Consider the following 12,901-nt stretch of genomic DNA (forward strand, 5'->3'; position numbering starts at 1 on the left):
TTGGACAGAGATACAGGGCTGTAGCCACTATACTGACAGGTTGGACAGAGATACAGGGCTATAGCCACTATACTGACAGGTTGGACAGAGATACAGGGCTGTAGCCACTATACTGACAGGTTGGACAGAGATACAAGGCTATAGCCACTATACTGACAGGTTGGACAGAGATACAGGGCTGTAGCCACTATACTGACAGGTTGGACAGAGATACAAGGCTGTAGCCACTATACTGACAGGTTGGACAGAGATACAGGGCTGTAGCCACTATACTGACAGGTTGGACAGAGATACAGGGATGTAGCCACTATACTGACAGGTTGGACAGAGATACAGGGCTGTAGCCACTATACTGACAGGTTGGACAGAGATACAGGGCTGTAGCCACTATACTGACAGGTTGGACAGAGATACAAGGCTATAGCCACTATACTGACAGGTTGGACAGAGATACAGGGCTGTAGCCACTATACTGACAGGTTGGACAGAGATACAAGGCTGTAGCCACTATACTGACAGGTTGGACAGAGATACAGGGCTGTAGCCACTATACTGACAGGTTGGACAGAGATACAGGGCTGTAGCCACTATACTGACAGGTTGGACAGAGATACAGGGCTGTAGCCACTATACTGACAGGTTGGACAGAGATACAGGGCTGTAGCCACTATACTGACAGGTTGGACAGAGATACAGGGCTGTAGCCACTATACTGACAGGTTGGACAGAGATACAGGGCTGTAGCCACTATACTGACAGGTTGGACAGAGATACAGGGCTGTAGCCACTATACTGACAGGTTGGACAGAGATACAGGGCTGTAGCCACTATACTGACAGGTTGGACAGAGATACAGGGCTGTAGCCACTATACTGACAGGTTGGACAGAGATACAGGGCTGTAGCCACTATACTGACAGGTTGGACAGAGATACAGGGCTGTAGCCACTATACTGACAGGTTGGACAGAGATACAGGGCTGTAGCCACTATACTGACAGGTTGGACAGAGATACAGGGCTGTAGCCACTATACTGACAGGTTGGACAGAGATACAGGGCTGTAGCCACTATACTGACAGGTTGGACAGAGATACAGGGCTGTAGCCACTATACTGACAGGTTGGACAGAGATACAGGGCTGTAGCCACTATACTGACAGGTTGGACAGAGATACAGGGCTGTAGCCACTATACTGACAGGTTGGACAGAGATACAGGGCTGTAGCCACTATACTGACAGGTTGGACAGAGATACAGGGCTGTAGCCACTATACTGACAGGTTGGACAGAGATACAGGGCTGTAGCCACTATACTGACAGGTTGGACAGAGATACAGGGCTGTAGCCACTATACTGACAGGTTGGACAGAGATACAGGGCTGTAGCCACTATACTGACAGGTTGGACAGAGATACAGGGCTGTAGCCACTATACTGACAGGTTGGACAGAGATACAGGGCTGTAGACACTATACTGACAGGTTGGACAGAGATACAGGGCTGTAGCCACTATACTGACAGGTTGGACAGAGATACAGGGCTGTAGCCACTATACTGACAGGTTGGACAGAGATACAGGGCTGTAGCCACTATACTGACAGGTTGGACAGAGATACAGGGCTGTAGCCACTATACTGACAGGTTGGACAGAGATACAGGGCTGTAGCCACTATACTGACAGGTTGGACAGAGATACAGGGCTATAGCCACTATACTGACAGGTTGGACAGAGATACAGGGCTGTAGCCACTATACTGACAGGTTGGACAGAGATACAAGGCTATAGCCACTATACTGACAGGTTGGACAGAGATACAGGGCTGTAGCCACTATACTGACAGGTTGGACAGAGATACAAGGCTGTAGCCACTATACTGACAGGTTGGACAGAGATACAGGGCTGTAGCCACTATACTGACAGGTTGGACAGAGATACAGGGATGTAGCCACTATACTGACAGGTTGGACAGAGATACAGGGCTGTAGCCACTATACTGACAGGTTGGACAGAGATACAGGGCTGTAGCCACTATACTGACAGGTTGGACAGAGATACAAGGCTATAGCCACTATACTGACAGGTTGGACAGAGATACAGGGCTGTAGCCACTATACTGACAGGTTGGACAGAGATACAAGGCTGTAGCCACTATACTGACAGGTTGGACAGAGATACAGGGCTGTAGCCACTATACTGACAGGTTGGACAGAGATACAGGGCTGTAGCCACTATACTGACAGGTTGGACAGAGATACAGGGCTGTAGCCACTATACTGACAGGTTGGACAGAGATACAGGGCTGTAGCCACTATACTGACAGGTTGGACAGAGATACAGGGCTGTAGCCACTATACTGACAGGTTGGACAGAGATACAGGGCTGTAGCCACTATACTGACAGGTTGGACAGAGATACAGGGCTGTAGCCACTATACTGACAGGTTGGACAGAGATACAGGGCTGTAGCCACTATACTGACAGGTTGGACAGAGATACAGGGCTGTAGCCACTATACTGACAGGTTGGACAGAGATACAGGGCTGTAGCCACTATACTGACAGGTTGGACAGAGATACAGGGCTGTAGCCACTATACTGACAGGTTGGACAGAGATACAGGGCTGTAGCCACTATACTGACAGGTTGGACAGAGATACAGGGCTGTAGCCACTATACTGACAGGTTGGACAGAGATACAAGGCTATAGCCACTATACTGACAGGTTGGACAGAGATACAGGGCTGTAGCCACTATACTGACAGGTTGGACAGAGATACAAGGCTGTAGCCACTATACTGACAGGTTGGACAGAGATACAGGGCTGTAGCCACTATACTGACAGGTTGGACAGAGATACAGGGCTGTAGCCACTATACTGACAGGTTGGACAGAGATACAGGGCTGTAGCCACTATACTGACAGGTTGGACAGAGATACAGGGCTGTAGCCACTATACTGACAGGTTGGACAGAGATACAGGGCTGTAGCCACTATACTGACAGGTTGGACAGAGATACAGGGCTGTAGCCACTATACTGACAGGTTGGACAGAGATACAGGGCTGTAGCCACTATACTGACAGGTTGGACAGAGATACAGGGCTGTAGCCACTATACTGACAGGTTGGACAGAGATACAGGGCTGTAGCCACTATACTGACAGGTTGGACAGAGATACAGGGCTGTAGCCACTATACTGACAGGTTGGACAGAGATACAGGGCTGTAGCCACTATACTGACAGGTTGGACAGAGATACAGGGCTGTAGCCACTATACTGACAGGTTGGACAGAGATACAGGGCTGTAGACACTATACTGACAGGTTGGACAGAGATACAGGGCTATAGCCACTATACTGACAGGTTGGACAGAGATACAGGGCTGTAGCCACTATACTGACAGGTTGGACAGAGATACAGGGCTGTAGCCACTATACTGACAGGTTGGACAGAGATACAGGGCTGTAGCCACTATACTGACAGGTTGGACAGAGATACAGGGCTGTAGCCACTATACTGACAGGTTGGACAGAGATACAGGGCTGTAGCCACTATACTGACAGGTTGGACAGAGATACAGGGCTATAGCCACTATACTGACAGGTTGGACAGAGATACAGGGCTGTAGCCACTATACTGACAGGTTGGACAGAGATACAAGGCTATAGCCACTATACTGACAGGTTGGACAGAGATACAGGGCTGTAGCCACTATACTGACAGGTTGGACAGAGATACAGGCTGTAGCCACTATACTGACAGGTTGGACAGAGATACAGGGCTGTAGCCACTATACTGACAGGTTGGACAGAGATACAGGGCTGTAGCCACTATACTGACAGGTTGGACAGAGATACAGGGCTGTAGCCACTATACTGACAGGTTTGACAGAGATACAGGGCTGTAGCCACTATACTGACAGGTTCAGGGCTGTAGCCACTATACTGACAGGTTGGACAGAGATACAGGGCTGTAGCCACTATACTGACAGGTTGGACAGAGATACAGGGCTGTAGCCACTATACTGACAGGTTGGACAGAGATACAGGGCTGTAGCCACTATACTGACAGGTTGGACAGAGATACAGGGCTGTAGCCACTATACTGACAGGTTGGACAGAGATACAGGGCTGTAGCCACTATACTGACAGGTTGGACAGAGATACAGGGCTGTAGCCACTATACTGACAGGTTGGACAGAGATACAGGGCTGTAGCCACTATACTGACAGGTTGGACAGAGATACAGGGCTGTAGCCACTATACTGACAGGTTGGACAGAGATACAGGGCTGTAGCCACTATACTGACAGGTTGGACAGAGATACAGGGCTGTAGCCACTATACTGACAGGTTGGACAGAGATACAGGGCTGTAGCCACTATACTGACAGGTTGGACAGAGATACAGGGCTGTAGCCACTATACTGACAGGTTGGACAGAGATACAGGGCTGTAGCCACTATACTGACAGGTTGGACAGAGATACAGGGCTGTAGCCACTATACTGACAGGTTGGACAGAGATACAGGGCTGTAGACACTATACTGACAGGTTGGACAGAGATACAGGGCTGTAGCCACTATACTGACAGGGTGGACAGTGACAGCCCACACTAGGCCTAATTGGCCTAAACATCAGCAAGAATGGAATAGGATGGACCACATCGCAGAGGTCAACAACACAGCCTAAAGGTCATATACTGTCCAGTAAAGCAACTGAAATTACCATCGGCTATTCAATACGGCTGTATCCATCTCCGTTTGAGGTCTTGTGAACATGGCTGAAAAAAGGTGGATATGTGTCTCAGTCCTGGCCTTTGGTCACACCTCAAATACAATCCCATCACCAGAATTGAATAGAAAGGAAATGGTTGATAAACCCGAGTGGGAAAAAAATCATCTTCTCACAGGTGTGTGTCACAGACGCCACACACTGACACCTGCATACAAGGACAATCAAAACAGGTGCATTTAATATGGTTTCTCACACATGATTTCCCACTTGACCAGTCAAAGGGATAACAGCATGGTACTGCTTCTCAGACCTAAACACACACATACACACACACAGCCACAGTCAATACATCTCTTCACTGCTAAAAACATGTCATTATGTTGCTATCCACTCAGGCATGTTTATGCATGTTGTGTCAGTTTATAAAAGAACAGGCGACTGTAACCAACCACGCACCAGTCGACTAGCTGTATGGATGTGTAGATTTCTTCCGCTGTGGTGCACACACAGATGATATTGTGTTTAGAGGCGGGCCACTTACAATACATCAATGTCATGTATGTAGACTCTATACAACAATTGAATTATATGACGCTAGAGAGGGGAAAATGCAGACCATATCATTTAGTGCACAGGCAGAAAAATGAACCAGACAAAGCTAGAAATGTGTGTCCAATATGAGATAACAGCTATTGTCACTCCCTACTCCCTCACCTCATACACACACTCACACACTCTCACACACACACTCACACTATCACACAAAAACACAATCTCTCACACATACACACTCTCACACACTCTCAAACGCACATCGCTCCCACCTCCTCACCCCTACGTGAGGGATAACTCTGGGATAGATTATTCACGACTGGGGAAATCATGATGATCATTGCGCAACAGGCATGGCTTCACTTTGATGCTCAATTAGCCTTGGGAGACCTGGCCAGCCCAACCAATTACCAATTTGCTGCGTCGGGGAGCGCGACAGGCAGGCAGGCACAAACACTGTGCATGTGGTGCGGTCACCACAGACGTATCGCTATCACTGGGCCCTTGCTTGTATGCTAATGCTCCTTTCATTTGGTTAAAAAGCCACCATTGGAATAATTTATGATAAATATAGCACTGTACATCATGTTGGGATTTCTCCCTCTCTCTCTCTCTTTCATTCTCTCACAATTTTACTCTGCCTTTCTGTCTCCCTCTCTCTCTCAAGCATCAACTCTATCACTGTCTCTGTTTTTCTCTTTGTCTCTCTCTGCCTCCCTCTACCCTGTATCCCTCTATCCCTCTACCCTCTATCCCTCTATCTCTCTTCCTCCAGAATGGAGGGATATGTGAGGGAAGAGGAAGAGAGGGAGACCCATCGCAGAGTGGCTCATTAGGAGACAGAAAGAGGGACTACTGGCTAGCTGGCCACTGGCTACATCCCAAATATTTCTCAACAGTCAGCCTGCTCTCAACTCCCCTTTCCTTGTACCCACTGCTTGTTTCCTCTCCTTTTTTCCTTTCCTTGGTCCTTAGTCTCCTTGACAATTCTCTTGTCCTTGTTCTTGCTAAGGTTGTGTGTCATTAATAAATCTTTCCTCCTGGCATTCCCTTACAGGCTGCCTTCTATTGTTGTTTTCATGAGAGTATTCTCCCCACAGCCCTGATCTACAACACCACACCTCCTGGACCACCAGGTCAACAACACCATACCTCCTGGACCACCAAGTCTACAACACCATACCTCCTGGACCACCAGGTCAACAACACCATACCTCCTGGACCACCAGGTCTACAACACCATACCTCCTGGACCACCAAGTCTACAACACCATACCACCTGGACCACCAGGTCAACAACACCATAACTCCTGGACCACCAGGTCTACAACACCATACCTCCTGGACAACCAGGTCAACAACACCACACCTCCTGGACCACCAGGTCTACAACACCATACCTCCTGGACCACCAGGTCTACAACACCACACCTCCTGGACCACCAGGTCTACAACACCATACCTCCTGGACCACCAGGTCTACAACACCACACCTCCTGGACCACCAGGTCTACAACACCATACCTCCTGGACCACCAGGTCTACAACACCACACCTCCTGGACCACCAGGTCTACAACACCATACCTCCTGGACCACCAGGTCAACAACACCATACCTCCTGGACCACCAGGTCTACAACACCACACCTCCTGGATCACCAGAGTATGACAGAGCTGATGTACAGCACCAGTCAAAAGTTCAGACATACCTACTCAATCAAGTGTTTTTCTTTATTTTTACTATTTTTTACATTGTATAATAATAGTGAAAACATCAAAACTACGAAATAACACAAATGGAATCATGTAGTAACCAAAAAAGTGTTCAACAAATCAAAATATATTTTAGATTCTTCAAAGTAACCACCCATTGTCTTGATGACAGCTTTGCACACTCTTGGCATTCTCTCAATCAGCTTCACCTGGAATGCTTTGCCAACAGTTTTGAAGGAGTTACCACATATGCTGAGCACTTGTTGGCTGCTTTTCCTTCACTCTCCAGTCCAACTCATTCCAAACCATCTCAATTGGGTTGAGGTTGAGTGATTGTGGTGGCCAGGTCATCTGATGCAGCACTCCATCACTCTCCTTCTTGGTCAAATAGCCCTTACACAGCCTGGAGGTGTGTTGGGTCATTGTCCTGTTGAAAAACCAATGACAGTCCCACTAAGTGCAAACCAGATGGGATGGTGTATCGCTGCAGAATGCTGCGGTAGCCATGCTGGTTAAGTGTACCTTGAAGTCTAAATACATCACAGACAGTGTCACAAGCAAAGCACCACCACACCATCACACCTCCTCCTACATGCTTCACGGTGGAAACCACACATGCAGAGATCATCTGTTCACCTACTCTGCATCTCACAAAGACACAGCGGTTGGACTCATCAGACCAAAGGACAGATTTCCACCAGTCTAATGTCCATTGCTCGTGTTTCTTGGCCCAAGCAAGTCTCTTCTTCTTATTGGTGTCCTTTAGTAGTGGTTTATTTGCAGCAATTCGACCATGAATGCTTGATTCACGCAGTCTCCTCTGAACAGTTGATGTTGAGATGTGTCTGTTACTTGAAATCTGAGGTGCAGTTAATTCTAATGAACTTATCCTCTGCAGCAGAGGTAACTCTGGGTCTTCCTTTCCTGTGGAGGTCCTCATGAGATCCAGTTTCATCATAGCGCTTGATGGATTTTGCGAAGATTTTGAAGAAACTTTCGAAGTTCTTGACATTTTCCAGATTGACTGACCTTCATGTCTTAAAGTAATCATGGACTGTCGTTTCTCTTTGCTTATTTGAGCTGCTCTTGCCATAATATGGACTTGGCCTTTCACCCAATAGGGGTATCTTCTGTATACAACCCCTACCTTGTCACAACACAACTGATTAGGTGAAACGCATTAAGAAGGAAAGGGAATTCCACAAATTAACCTTTAAAGCCCACCTGTTAATTGAAATGCATTCCAGGTGACTATCTCATGAAGCTGGTTGAGATAATGTCAAGAGTGTGCAAAGCTGCCATAAAGGAAAAGGGTGGCTACTTTGAAAAATCTCAAATATAAAATAAATGTTGATTTTTTTAAACCTTCTTTGGTTACTACATGATTCCATTTGTGTTATGTCATAGTTTTGATGTCTTCACTATTATTCTACAATGTAGAAAATAGTAAAAATAAAGAAAAACCCTTGAATGAGTAGGTGTGTCCAAACGTTTGACTGGTACTGTACATATACAGCGGAAGTGGGAGGACCAACAGTGAGTTTAATCAGAGAAGAAGAGATGAAGTGAGAGGATTTACTCCGCCCAAAATCTGTCTGTGTGTGATAAGCCCTTTCTTCTATGGAGGTCTATGAGAGAGTGTGGAATTATGTGAAGCTTATTTGATCGAATAGAACTGTTGTAATGTTAATGGCTGTTACAAATGTACTGATATAAGTGGATGCACATGGCATTCCAGCATCTTTGAGAACAACTACTTAGTTGTGCCTGTTGTTCACACGTGTATCTGCCCTCTCATTGGCTAGAATGATCCCACTTGATCTGACCTCCTCCCTCCTGCCTTCCATCGTTGAGGACATGTATTTCCATTGTTAGAGTGGTCATTCGACTATCTTGTCAATATAATAGATCATCTTTGGTTTAATGGTGCATGGCATGTATCTTCATTCTCTACATGGCCAGGGTAATGGAGATAATTGTATAGGCCATCAGCAGTAGCATGTTCATGCCTGTATGTCATTATCATAACGCAAGCTCATATATACATCCTATCATGAATACTATTCGACTGAACTGATATAAATATGGAACAATCAACAAATGTCAAAGGTCATTCATAGATGTGTGGAATGACAGTCTTAAACCACAACACACATAGAAAAGATCATTCAGACTCAGATTTAGCCTCTCTATCGCTTCATCATTTGACATGCACACACACGCGCACACACACTCAAAGAGAACACTAACTCACAGGGAAACGTTCTGGAACAGTGTCAGCATTCTGTCATGTGATGGGTTGCCAATGAACTGGGCCGGCAGATCAATAGACCAACCGACAGGTTCTTCAACACAAAACACCTTCACTCCCATCGCAGAGAGACAGAAGGGATATATTCACCTCGCTGTGCATTCATCTGCTCACATAATGAAGGACAAGGTGCCTCACGCCCACTGCACATAAAGAGGCTAATATTTAGGAAATTACTGGGTTGGATAGCTAGAGGGAGAGAGAGAGACAGAGACAGAGAGATTCAGCACCATGGATAGAGTGTGTGTGTGTGTGTGTGTGTGTGTGTGTGTGTGTGTGTGTGTGTGTGTGTGTGTGTGTGTGTGTGTGTGTGTGTGTGTGTGTGTGTGCATGCGTGCAAGATGACTCGACATTGAGTTGATGGATCCTCTTAAGGTTCCTTAAGGAGATTTGTCAATGGTGCCAAATTCGTTATTGATGTTGGTGCCCAAATAATCCACTTACAGAAACTCTATTTTATTTACATTGGTTAAGCAGAAGGGCCTTGATAATAGTGGTAATAATGATGCTCCTGGGTATGCACTCTGCTCCAACCCAGCTGATCTATGTATAGATGGAAATGCCCTGACAATCTGAAGGCATGCCAAACATCACCCCCACCCTACTTTCTTCTTCCCCCTCCTCCACCTCTTCTCCATCCCCAAGTCAAAATACTGCGCTGTGCTAAACAGCCGATGCAAAACCCTCCCTAACCCCCGCCACAGCTATCGATTGAACCAAGACAGTGGTGAGAAACGGAGACCTCTCATTTCTCCCTGCTTTTATCACCACCCCAAACACCATCCATCTCTTTCCTTCTGTTTCTCGCGCCTGTCTTTGCAGGTGCATCGCTACGTTTTAGATTCACATTCATCTCCAATGGACGCTATTCTATTTAAGCAGTATTCCATGTAGAACAATATCAAACGAGTATACAGCTACTGTATGTATGAATTTGTTTTAGTTAACATTTTCACTCTCTCTCTCTCTCTCTCTCTCTGTTCTCTCTCTCTAAATCTCTCACGCGCTGCCGACGGTTAGCTAAATTTGGGTCAGTCGGTGTAGTGAACTCGAGCCAAGTCCTCACGCGCAGAACCGCCTCGGGTGAGCGAGCTCAGCTCTGTCAGAACTGAACGGATTTCCCCATCACCACGGTTCCTTCCTAATCATCTCTACATGAAGCCTACATGACGGGCTATAAACCTATTATCAAGTTAGCGTTTATGCATCTTTAAGCTACTTCACATAACGGCTTCAACTGCGATTACAATTCTGCAACGGCAAAACGACACGCATCAACAACATTCGTCCTCTCCCGGGGTAGGCTAGAACACCTATTCTCCCAATCTTCACCATGACAAGGTGGAAGAGTCAGAACATGAGGAGGAAAGGAAGCTTAGAATAAACACAGTAAAGCTGGATGACTTTGCACTTACCGAAATAAAATCCTGGGTTACGTCAACAACGACACTTATTATCCACGTCTTCCCTTGGCAGCTTTCAGTAGTATGCTGTGTGCTCAGAACGGAACCGCTCTCTCACTGTTCCCTGCAGGGGGTCTGGGGGTGGACCGACCATTCGCTGGATGCTTGCCGGGACAGGCATAGGCGGGGAGAGAAGAAAAAGAGGAGGCGGCGAAGCGGTGGTAGGCTACAAAGCAAAAGACTGGAGCGAAGTACTGCTGCGCACTGGAACGAGAGGCAAGAACGCTGGAGAGGCAGGCTCCGCAGCTCCCCCGGTCTGTAGCTAACACACAAACACACATACTACACGCACACACGCACCGCAGCATCCAGATTGAGGCTCACATGTAGAAAGAGTGCCATCTTCAGGTTGTGAGAGAAGCATCTCTTCTAACTGGAATTCATGGGGAGAAATATATGCGTGATCGTGTGCGTGCGTGCGAGATTACTGGACATTGAGTTGATGGATCGTCTAAAGGTTCCTCAATGAGCTTGAATGAAATTCGTTATTGATGTTGGTCCCCAAATAATACACTAACAGAAACGCTATTTTTTTACACCGGTAAGCAGAAGGGACTCCCCCCACCCTACTTTCTTCTTCCCTCTCCTTCACCTCTTCTCCATCCCCAAGTCAAAATACTGTGCTGTGCCAAATAGCCGACGCAAAACCCTCCCTAACTCTCGCCACAGCTATCGATTGAACCAAGACAGGGGAGAAACGGAGAAAGGGAGACTTCTCATTTCTCCCTGCATCTTCAGGTTTGAGAGAAGCATCTCTTCTAACTGGAGTTAATGGTGAGAAACATAAAAAAATATTATTGTGTAAAATTCAGAAAGCCAAAGTGCATAAGGTTTAAGGAGGAAACATGAATTGTTGACTTGGGGCTTGGTTGAAACGTAGGGTTTTAGTGACTGTAAATCAGCATACTTTAAAACAAGTTGATCATTCATTCATGGAGATTGGTGAAGTCCCACATTGATAAGCTTGCACAGGTACAAACACACACAAAGGACTCCCAACACCAGTGGTCAAATCAAATCAAATTGTATTGGTCACATACACATATTTAGCAGATGTTATTGCAGGTGTAGCGAAATGCTTCTGTTCCTAGCTCCAACAGTGCAGTAGTATCTAACAATTCACAACAATACACATACATCTAAAAGTAAGAGAATGGAATTAAGAAATATATAAATATTAGGACGAGCAATGTCGGAGTGGCATTGACTAAAATACAGTAGAATAGAATACAGTAGAATAGTATATACATATGAAATGAGTAAAGCATTATGCAAACATTATTAAAGTGACTAGTGTTCCATTATTAAAGTGACCAGTGATTCCATGTCTATGTATATAGGGAAGCAGGTTGAGTCACCGGGTGGCAATGGTGTAAAGGACTTACACTACCGTTCAAAGGTTTGGGGTCACTTAGAAATACCCTTGTTTTTGAAAGAAAAGCACATTTTTTGTCCATTAAAATAAGATTATATTGATCAGAAATACAGTGGAGACGTTGTTAATGTTAAAATGACTATTGTAGCTGGAAACGGCTGATTTGTAATGGAATATTTACATAAGCGTACAGAGGCCCATTATCAGCAACCATCACTCCTGTGTTCCAATGGTACATTGTGCCAGCTGATCCAAGTTTATAATTTTAAAAGGCTAATTGATCATTAGAAACCCCTTTTGCAATTATGTTAGCACAGCTGAAAACTTGTGCTGATTAAAGAAGCAACAATACTGCCAATGTAACCGATGTGAAATGGCTAGTTAGTTAGCGGTGGTGCGCGCTAATAGTATTTCAATCAGTGACGTCACTCGCTCTGAGACTTGAAGTAGGGTTTCCCCTTGCGTTGCAAGGGCCGTGGCTTTTGTGGCGCGATGGGTAACGATGCTTCGTGGGGTGTCAGTTGTTGATGTGTGCAAGGGTCCCTGGTTCGAGCCCGGGTTGGGGCGAAGAGAGGGACGGAACCTACACTGTTACACCAAGAAACTGAAGATCTCGTACAACGCTGTGTACTACTCCCTTCACAGAACAACGCAAACTGGCTCTAACCAGAATAGAAAGAGGAGTGGGAGGCCCTGGTGCACAATTAAGCAAGAGGACAAGAACATTAAAGTGTCTAGTTTGAGAAACAGACGCCT

The 12,901-nt window shown here is 46.1% G+C and overlaps 1 protein-coding gene across 2 annotated transcripts in view; it reads right to left on the reverse strand.

Moving 5' to 3' along the window:
• Positions 1 to 10,834, reverse strand: part of LOC115152342 (catenin delta-2-like) — a 412,167-nt gene extending 401,333 nt beyond the window's left edge. For both annotated transcript variants that reach the window (XM_029697114.1, XM_029697124.1), the window contains exon 1: positions 10,723 to 10,834. The gene's annotated coding sequence lies outside the window, so the exon portion shown is untranslated. The remainder of the gene's footprint in view (positions 1 to 10,722) is intronic.
• Positions 10,835 to 12,901: the final 2,067 nt, after the last annotated feature.

Source organism: Salmo trutta, chromosome 2 (genome assembly GCF_901001165.1).
Source record: "Salmo trutta chromosome 2, fSalTru1.1, whole genome shotgun sequence".
NCBI classification, from domain to species: domain Eukaryota; kingdom Metazoa; phylum Chordata; class Actinopteri; order Salmoniformes; family Salmonidae; genus Salmo; species Salmo trutta.